The following is a 10,077-nucleotide window of genomic DNA, read 5'->3' as shown; positions in this document are numbered from 1 at the left end:
TTTCTTGTGTTTTTGTCTGGACACCTCAAATGCAGCAGTGACTGCTGGGGACTTTGACCTGTCTCTATCTTGTTGTGATGAGAACATCATAAAAGTGCTGCTGCAAGCAAACTGAGGAAAAGTTGTTGTGAAACATATGGAGGTGAGTAATGTGGTCAAGTTCAAGACAAGAATGAGAATGCCGACATTGTGCAGTATATTCATTAAATTACAAGCAAACCATACTAAAGTCTTTGTAACTTGGGTGTGTCTTTTTGGATGAATTTTTGGGCTTTTAACCCGAGGCTTAGGTTTGTGTTTGTGTTTTAGCTGTGTCTTAATGTTATGTATACATATTCAGTGACCTTTGTGACCTCCTGCTGGGTTTTGACATTTCAGGCCAAAGGGGGTATTGTTCCTGTCATAGTTGGATCAACATAGCAAACAGTTACTGTATATTCTGACACATATTTCCAATATTTTGTCACAATGCAGGGAAATCCCAAAAAAAGTGGAAGTGAAGGAGGATGGCAGTGATTGTGCAGTTCAGTTCTGCTACTCACTCAGCAACCTAATGATGGAGACTTCCTTCAGACCAGCTGTGGATGCACTAAATGCCGTTGTGCATGAGGTAAGGTTTTCACCTTCACAAATGCTGAGGGCTTCTTTGCTGTACTTATCAATTGGTCTTTGTTGGTCAGGGCAAAGATTTCCATCAACAGAGTGACATTATGGCCTTACTGCACTTTTCTGTTGATGCATCTAGGACAGCAGTTGTTCACTGAGGTCAGACACGTTGTGAAGATCCTCAGTAACTCCTTTTTTTGTGGAGGACAGTGACTTTCAAGAGAGATGAGTGAGGATTTGGCCGATGAAAAGATGTTTAAAAAATGTCTATGGTCGCCAGTGGAAAGATGTTAAAAGTAGGTTTCCTCACCTCACCTCAAATCTGAGTCTCCTGGCTGGTAGTCTCACCCACCACATCCTTCTGCACAGAGGGACACTGCTCTTCATACTTCGTCACCCGACTTCCTAATTCTTTTCTTTATTGTAGTCGAAGCTGTAACATATGTATACATAGTACTTGCACGTTGGCTACAGCAGTAAGCACACTATGAAGATTAGCGTCTTGTGGTTTGCCATCAGGATTGTGTGCACAAAGATGACCTTTTTGCCTCAAGACTCAAATTTCTTTCGCTGACTTATTAGTGACAGTGGTGCAAAGACAAGTATTGTCTTTACTGGCCTCAAAAAATATATTCTGTTCATCTTCAGAGAAACAGCACATTCTGTTTTTCTTTTTTACCTGTTTATACAGCTGGTAAATGCATCCTAAAGAGTCCAGACTTGTTCCTCCACACACTAGGCGAAGATGACCTTCTTATGACCTTTCCATAAAAAAGGCCTCTGACTGGTGTTTCCTAACAATTCAGTCTGTTTTGTTAAAATTAAACACACCGACTGAAAATAACACTCATGAAAAGCAAAGTGAGCAAAAACACAGCATCATAATTATTAACTAGATGACTCAAGTTTCTTTGGAAAAAAATGCAGCTGAGTTAGCAGTCTGCTATCACGGCTGTTCTTATATTAGACTCTAATAAACATGATTTTAATTAAAATTTTATTAGTCATTGAATTGGAAAACACAATTCTTTGGAGACTGTAGCAGTTTTTCAACCCAGTCTACTTTTGATTTAAGATTCCTCAGATGAATAAAACAAATCAAAATGTATCTGCCTTGAAAATCCATAATGGCTATTCTTTTATTTTTTATTTTGAGCCCCATAAACATTAACATTTCATTGTTGGCAAAGTCAATTCAGATTGGGTAATATTGAGAAATATTGCCTCCATATTAAATCATGCCTCGTGAAGGCCTCCTGGGTGCAGGGGGGGTAATTACTGGGGATATTTTTCTCTGCCTCAGTCTGCTGCACTGCCTCTGTCATAATCAATGAGCCTTGTAACACTCAATTAGAACATAATTGGATTTGTGTGTGTTCGAGGTGGAAAAACATGTACATTTGAGCAGACATGAAAGAACTGCTTATCTCTGTTGACAGCTGTGATGAAGTTGAATTGGGTCGGCCAATTGTAAATTTCAGAAAAATTCAGTCAGTGTCAAGCTTATTCCAGCTCCCACTCTACATACAGATGCTTCATATTAGGCTTGGATTGACATCATAATGTTTAATTAATGCAGTAATTTGGACTTGGGCACACACCCTGGCTAAATATATGTGTTGTTTTACATTGTTTACAGGCTGAGGTGGGGTAATATGACTTGATTGGTTTGACTTGAAATTTGAATTCTCTTCACTTTTTGATGGATACTGCAGCTATTGTGCTCGATTATTCATTTTCCTTGAGAGGATTAAACAGTTTTTTCGACATACATGGACATATTTGTAGTGTCTAAGCTTGTCAAGGCGTTTCCATGACAACGGTTGACTGCCATGTCAGGGGCTGGCGTTGCTAGGAGCCATGCTGTCCAGTTCTGTGGTGCGCTACCGACTGAAACACGTCATAGCTATGTTTAGCCTACGAACATTGATACAAAACATTTTTCCTCATATTTTCAACAAGCCCATGAGGCGTTAGTAATGTGCTCTCACTGGGATCCGGCGGTGAGTTTGCAGACTCCAAACATGTCGTCTCACCCTCCACTTCCGAGCGTATAGGAGAACCTATGGTGGCTGTGAAACTGGAGAAAGGCTCTCTCCAGAGTCGGTGTTTCCTGTTTTGGGCCACTGTAGAAACATGCTGTTTATTTCCCTCATGTCTGTTTCGCCGAGTGCCTTCTGTGCTCTGATTGGTTGTTTGGATCTGAGTGTATATATTTGCAGTCGATATAAATTTAGCAAGGATGTGTCATGGATGAAACACAGAATATAATTTGATGGATCAAACAAAGGACCTTCACCCAAGAGACTGGGCTTTGTGTCCTGTGTGCAGCTGAGATGACTTAATGTTTCCAGTTTTGTAAATTATTTTCATATTTCAGTCACTGTTTGGTTCGGTTTAGGACCCAAAACGTCTTGGGTTTGTTTAGGAAAAGATCATGGTTTATGGTTAAAATAGACCTTTCACAGTGTTGATTAATCAGGAAAATGATTGACAAACTAATTGATAATGAAAATAATCGTTAGTTGCAGGCCTAGTTGATTTTGCAGACTATTTTTAGTGCCCGCTAACAAGGACATTAAACTTATTAAATTATCAGTACCAGCAGAACGAAAAAAATCAAACCCCATAAAGAAGCCCCATAGTCGGTGGACCTAACATGGCAGAAAAAAAAATAGAATTTATGTCTTTTTGGTGATTACAATTTTGTCAAAATAAGTACTCAAGTTAAAAAAAATACCAGTTTAATTTTATTATATTTCTTATTTCTGTTTGAACACAGTGATTAGTGTGATTGAATTGGAAAAGCTGCAGGCCCCACTATGGGTTTTAATAATCTGCTTTATTGTGGTAGATGAGCTTCTATATTGCATTTTGACACCTAAGGTTGATTGAACCTAAACGGCCGCTTGAAAAAAAAATCAATTTCAGTCCTACAGGTCGTTTCTGTTTTGATATATCGCTGTTATTGTGGTAGGCCGGGAGTGAAAGATTTATTTCCCTGCTTATGAGCGCTCAGAATGGGATGTTATATCTAAGGAGCCGGTGACAAGTACAAATCTTCCTGATAGTTATTAAAGTGGTCATGATCACTTTGCCACGGACATGCCGGTGTGCAGTGCTCAGTCTGTCACGTTCCTGCTGCGATTGCCTGACAACCGCCTTGAATTTATGGCAGGGAGGCAGGGTCGTGTCTGAGTTGCTGTGTAATAATCCTCTTTATATAACCGTTTGGAGAACACCTTGGCAAACACACCGCACACTCTCAAGAATTTGATTTGAGTTTCATGATCTGTTTATCTTAAATGACAGTTTACGCGTGATGTTTTACTGAGGAGATACTTTCGAGAGATCATAACTGTGTATATATATATCCACTTAAACTGACTTACCAGATTATTAGGTACACCTTTAAAGGGATAGTTTGGATTATTTGAAGTGGGATTGTATGAGGTACTTATTGATAATCAGTGTATTACCTACGGTAGATGGCGGTCGGCACGCCCTCAGTCCAGAGAGGCAGAGAGGAGTACAGGCACAGAAGCTAAGTATATATCAGTTTGACTGTACACTATATTTAGGATATTTTCTCCACTTCACATTACTGTCAGACAGCCCTTTTCGGAAGAAGTGGTATTATATAAGCCGAATATGGCTCTCTCCAACTCATTTGGCAAGATCAGTAATTTTACAAATTGCTGAAAATTGCTGTGCTGCTATATTTAGAATATTTGCACCACTTTACCCTGCCTTCAGACAGCTTTTTCTGTTGGGACACCACAGCTGTAGAAGCCAAATGTCACTCTCCCCAAAGTTTAGGTCTTGATCTCCTACTTTTCTGTTTGTGTTATTGTGCAACTTCGGTGTTACAAAAAAATAGTTCAGATTCACCAAAGTCACACAATAACACAAACAAACTTAACTGATGTCGCCTTTGGAGTCTGGTTGATTTGGAGAACAATATTTGCCTTATATAACGGTGGTTTCCCATCAGAAAAGGCTGTCTGGCAGTAGAGTAAAGTAGTGAAAATATTTTAAATATACTGTTCACTTAAACTGGTTGTGTGTCTGCTGTAGCTGATACACTGACTATCGAGAAGTACGTCATACGACCCCACATTAAATAATCCATGCTATTCCTTCAAACTAATGTCCCCCTCATGTACCTAAATGGGGGACAAAATATTACCTTATAATATAATACAGAACAAGTGATTATTGATGAATCAATAATACTCTAAAAACATTTTGAGCTTCCAAAAATAGGATTCATTTCAGGGATGTTGTGTTGGACTGCATTAGATTATACAGGTGTATCTAATAAACTGTTATCCTGGTGTGTGTTACTGTATGTGGTGTTGTGGTGAGCTGATCCAGTGAGATAAAGAGGATGAAACACAGAGTTCGTAAAGCAAACAGAGGAAGGATTCTCTCTGTTATTGATGTGAGGTGTTTATTGCTCTTTCAGATGGTATAGCCTATGTGTTTGTGTGTCTGTGCTGATGTCTGTGTTAGTTGGGGTGTTGTACGTGTCAGCGTGATAGATGATGTCCTTGCTGTGGCCTCTATTTTGTCATTCTGTGTGTGTGTGTGTGTGTGTGTGTGTGTGTTGTTTGGGTGGTCTGTGTGAGCATGAATTTAAAGGCTTTGGAGATGTGGGTCATGTGTGCGGTGTGGATTATTGGCTTGTTGTTGAATTTCGGATGTTGCTGTCTTATCTTAATCGGAGGGGAGAAAGTTCAATCATATTGATGTGTTTTCTTGACCTTTAATATTTTCCTAGAAATTTTCAAATGGGTTTTTTTATTTTGTACTTTGCTCTTTAAAAATGATATTTCACCACTTATGTGAGAGGAAAAAGGTCAATTAACTAGACTCAGCTTTTAAATTTGGCCTTTAAATCAGGGAAACACAACAAATGTCTCACAGAGGAAAAAGAAAATGAAAGGTAGAGTCATCATTTTTCACCAAAAAGCTCCACATGCACACAATTCTTATCCCAGGAAACGTGCTATGAATATGTATTTCCCCGTCAAAGCAACATGTCCCGTCTCAGTCTGATGAGGGATTTGCATTTCTTGCATCTCAGAGTTTTTAATTATGAAATGAAATTTCACCCCAGCATGCCGAACATAATTGCTATCAAATGAGAGATTTGCCAAAATGTCCCAGAAGAGCTAAGTGAGGGCAGGGAAATATTGATTAGAGTTTTAGGTTTGATTCTTTGTGTGTGTGTGTGTAGTGTTTTTGTTCAGAGATGTATAGCATGTTTTTGCTTGTTGTTGCTTGTGTGCAGTATAGATTGGGATCCATCCACCCTTTATTTCATTATCCCCTTTGCTCTGTGTTAAAAACAGAAACATTTAATGTAACATTGAAGTTTTTAAATTTCGTGTATTTTCCATTGCCAGAAACAACCCTTAAGAGACTCCTCAGTGAGGGTTGTAAATCCACCGTCTGGTGATTTTTCATGCCTTTCAGCAGAGCATCATTTGTGCCACAGCTCCTGAGTTTGACCAGTTTTCATAAGAGAGGATGCCTCCCTGTCTGTGAGTGTTAGATTTTTGTCTGATGAATAATGTATTCATGGTCTGAAGCTGCAGACGTGTCTCACTGTGTGTTCAGAGATGCTTGACTTTCACACGTCTCTGCTGGAATGAGGCTGAATCAAGAGCCTGTCTCGGTTATCAACAGCTGAGGGGAATATCCTGCTATGCAAAGAAGACAGAGAGAGGAAATTTCTGTGATGTTAGGATGTTTCTGAGGCCACATCGGGAGGTTTTATAATGGTGAATGTATGAAACCCACTCACTGGCCACACAGGTGGAACTCTGGCTGATTTACATTTTGTGCGTCTCCGTTTTGAAGCGATCGCTCTTTTTTTTATGTCATAATTATAATGGTTAATGTTAATTTGCATTTGCATGGGAAGTGGAGGAGAACTACAGGGGATTATTAAACCTGTGCAGAATACAAAGCAATGAAATACAGTTTGCAATATATCCTTTTTTAAGGATCCAGTGTGTGAGATTTTATTGGCAAAAAAGACCAAAAATGCAATGTAAAATAGTGTTCCTTAGACAGGTGAAAAATGTTCATATGTTGATATTATATGTGTCTGCTCAACATTTGAGCTTTTGTTTTATACTACTAGTTAAACTAAGTCAGAGACTACTGGGTTGTAGCTGAATTGGATCAATATTAAGAATCACATTGCTTCCATTGGGCTCAAAATCAATCAGATCTGTTTTCCTTTAATATCACAAATTATTGCAGCATAGGAAAGATGGTTCCTTATCAACAAAGGCATTAGTTTCTACCTGGTCTCCTGTCAGTAGAAGGATTTTGACCCGCGCTCATAAAATGTTCCTATTTTGAGGCGTGTTACTGAAGCTGTTGTTGTCTGAGATAAAAAGTTACTCATGAAGTCAAATTATGACAGATTATGAGGCAATAAAACAATGTTACATGACAGACAACAGATAAGGTAGTGTCAGACTGTTGATTTAAAGGCATTTATCACAGGTTGACATAACAACAGGTAATATTTCTACTTACAGTGTGTTTATAACCTTCTTACACAAGTTATAAAAAGCTATATAATACAGAAACAAATTAGTACTATTATTATTAGAAACCAGGAGTCTGAGGCCAGTGTGCCAACAAAACACTCTCTTGTGCCTCCAGCTGAGTGTTTGAGTGATGAGCTGTTGGATGAAGAGTTGGAGGTGACGGGCTGCACACCTCCAACTTTTCAGCAATGTTTGATCCACTCTTTCACTGGACTTGATGTGTGCAAACTCATGTCATGTGCAACATAAAATCAGATCACAGTTGCTGACATGAAGATGGAAAGTAGGCCAATAGTTGTCTGACTTCTTGTTGCCTCTACTTGGAGAAATTCTGGCCGTGAACAAACGCAGTTAAAGATACTTCTGTAGGTTATACATTTATTTGCTCAGTGAGGAGTTAGGTTTCGTTTGGAGTTTCTCAAGCCCATCCAATCACTCCTGTCACCGTTAATGGATTGCAGTGATTGCTTTGAAGACAGGGAAGTGGTCAGCGTGATGATTTGTAAAAGTCACTTCGGCACAAATGGCCAGACGACCGGGAATCTGGATGTCCTCTGAAGCTGACGGTAAATCCCACTGAGACCATAGTGCCGTCACACCCTGTAGGTCTCCTGCAAAGATCACTCACGCCAGCATCCATTAGCAAAAGGCTGCGCTCCACATGTCACCGCCTGTACAAAGACGCATGTATTCATCTGACACTAAAGGAGGAATGCTAGCAGCCGTAAATAAGCTTTTGGTAAACACGGTCTGACACAACAAAAAGCTTGTGTAATTTATAAAATACAACGTTGTGTAATGCTTAAACAGGAGTTCTGTTTGCTGTAGCAGCTGACTGAAGTGACTTGAAGCAGATCGGTGATGAAATGAAACTTTCAGATAATCTGAAGTGATGTGTTTCAGAGTCGGGATCCGATGATAAAAGAGAGCAGTGATTCTTAATGACAGAAGTTGATTCTCAAAGTAATATTTGTTTCACCACTGTGCTACTGTGTTTGTACTACACAGAAAACCCACTGTGTTATGGAGTGTTTTATAGGCTGAAAATAAATTCATAAATCCATCAATATTTATATAATGAAAAGCTTAAAGAAATGAATAAATGGATGATTATAAAATAAAAAAATTAAATGAATAAATAAAAATATGTAAAGTCATGTAACTTATCACCATAAATCAATTGATCATTAAATATATAAATGTTACATTTATTTTGCACTTTCTATTTATTAATTAAGTATTTATATATTTGCATATTTTTATATTTAATTTATTTATTTGTTTATATTTTTATTTATCATGGTGTTGCTACAGTGAATAAGTAAATGTGTGAATCGCTTAGCCAGTAAATCTGCAATGGGTGCTGCCATCTTGAAATCAGCAAAAGTAAGTTAAATTAATAAAAACGAATAATTAAAATTATAAATAGATAAATAAATGTGTGACTAAATGAAAAAGTACATAAATACATTAACAGGCAAATAAATTAATACACAAATACATTTAACATTTATGTATTTATTGTGTTGTTTAATTTGGGAGTTATTTATTATGAAAATTAAGCATTTAATTACATAATTGTGTATTTATTAATTTATTTAGGCATTTAATCATATAAGTCTGTATCTATTTAAGCTGTTAATTATATAATTATGTATGTATATATATATATATGTTTAGTTTTGACCCTTCAAACCCTCCATACTCTATAACTTAGCATTATTGGCAATAAGTGATGTCATTTCTACAGAACACACTATTGAATCGTTAAAACAGAAGAAAGAAACATTGCCATCATTTAGTAATGGCGTAGACTTTTTGGAAACATCTGCCCTGTATTATGTTACTGCATTTGTGATTATGGTTTCCCTGATGTACGATCAGTATTGGTTTTGATATCCACTTGTGTCACAGTGACATCATGGTATTGATTCCCCAGATGACTGCAGCGGAGAACTGAGTCATGTTTCCCGGAGAGGGTTGATGATAAGCCAGTGAGGAAACCCCTGTGGGCATGGTATGGGCAGGGCACGATCATACGTCATGTCGCCTCTTATTTTGTACTTTTTTCTTTTTTTTTATTGCAAAGCTTTGAAAGGCTTCTTCAAACATGATTTCTGACACACTTTTCATAACATCACAGTCCTTACCTTCCTCAATAGGCTGCTCACAGTGTGATTGGATCGTAAAAAAACGCCTCTTTGAGCTGGAGGAGTCATGCAGCTCTCTTTCACGTGACCTAGACCTTAATTAGTATGGCAACAGATTGTAATTTGCATGTACGTGCCCCGATGAGTAGATGGGAGGTGGCGTGCATATGGGGGAAGGATAGTGGCACTTCAGGGCCAGTTTGCTTAACAGACCCCCCAAGGTACAGTCAGTTCTGAAGTGTTGTTATTGTAGTTAATTATACTAGTAGACACATTGATGGTGCCTCATTTCATTTAAAAAAATGTTGTGCACAAGTGCAGTGGATGAAATAAAAAAAAAACTACCTTTATTATTAGAGCTCAACCGATATACCGATATACTGGCCGACTAATGTTATTGGCCCGATATTAGCCTTCAGATCAAAGCACTTCCATATTGATATTGGCATATATGTTATTTGATATGAGCCTTTTTTCAGATCATAGTGCAGATTTGTAACTTTTTTTTAGCTTCATAGGCATAATTTTGCATATAATTTGTTGTTTAATTTATATTTTGCTCCATTTCTATTTTTTTTTTATTTATAATTACTGAAAATAAACATTAAAAAGAAAGTTTACGGTTTCATCTCAGGAATCAAATCAAATCAAATCAAATGAAAAATCAGTTTTATTGATAAGCTGTAAAATATTCTACCTCCATTACATGTCTTTGTCACATTTGATGCATCATTTCAAATGTGTGTTTA

At 37.7% G+C, this 10,077-nt stretch overlaps 1 long non-coding RNA gene across 1 annotated transcript in view; it reads left to right on the top strand.

The window, feature by feature from the left end:
- Positions 1–3: 3 nt before the first annotated feature.
- Positions 4–10,077, top strand: part of LOC146316668 (uncharacterized) — a 47,018-nt gene continuing 36,944 nt past the window's right edge. The window contains exons 1-2 of the long non-coding RNA XR_014771745.1: positions 4–142; positions 475–610. This is a non-coding gene — a long non-coding RNA (uncharacterized LOC146316668). The remainder of the gene's footprint in view (positions 143–474; positions 611–10,077) is intronic.

This window comes from Lutjanus erythropterus, chromosome 13 (assembly GCF_056507025.1).
Source record: "Lutjanus erythropterus isolate fLutEry1 chromosome 13, fLutEry1.hap2, whole genome shotgun sequence".
Lineage (NCBI taxonomy): Eukaryota > Metazoa > Chordata > Actinopteri > Lutjaniformes > Lutjanidae > Lutjanus > Lutjanus erythropterus.
The sequence above is the reverse complement of the archived record's forward strand: the minus strand, read 5'-3'. Positions and strand labels throughout refer to the sequence as shown.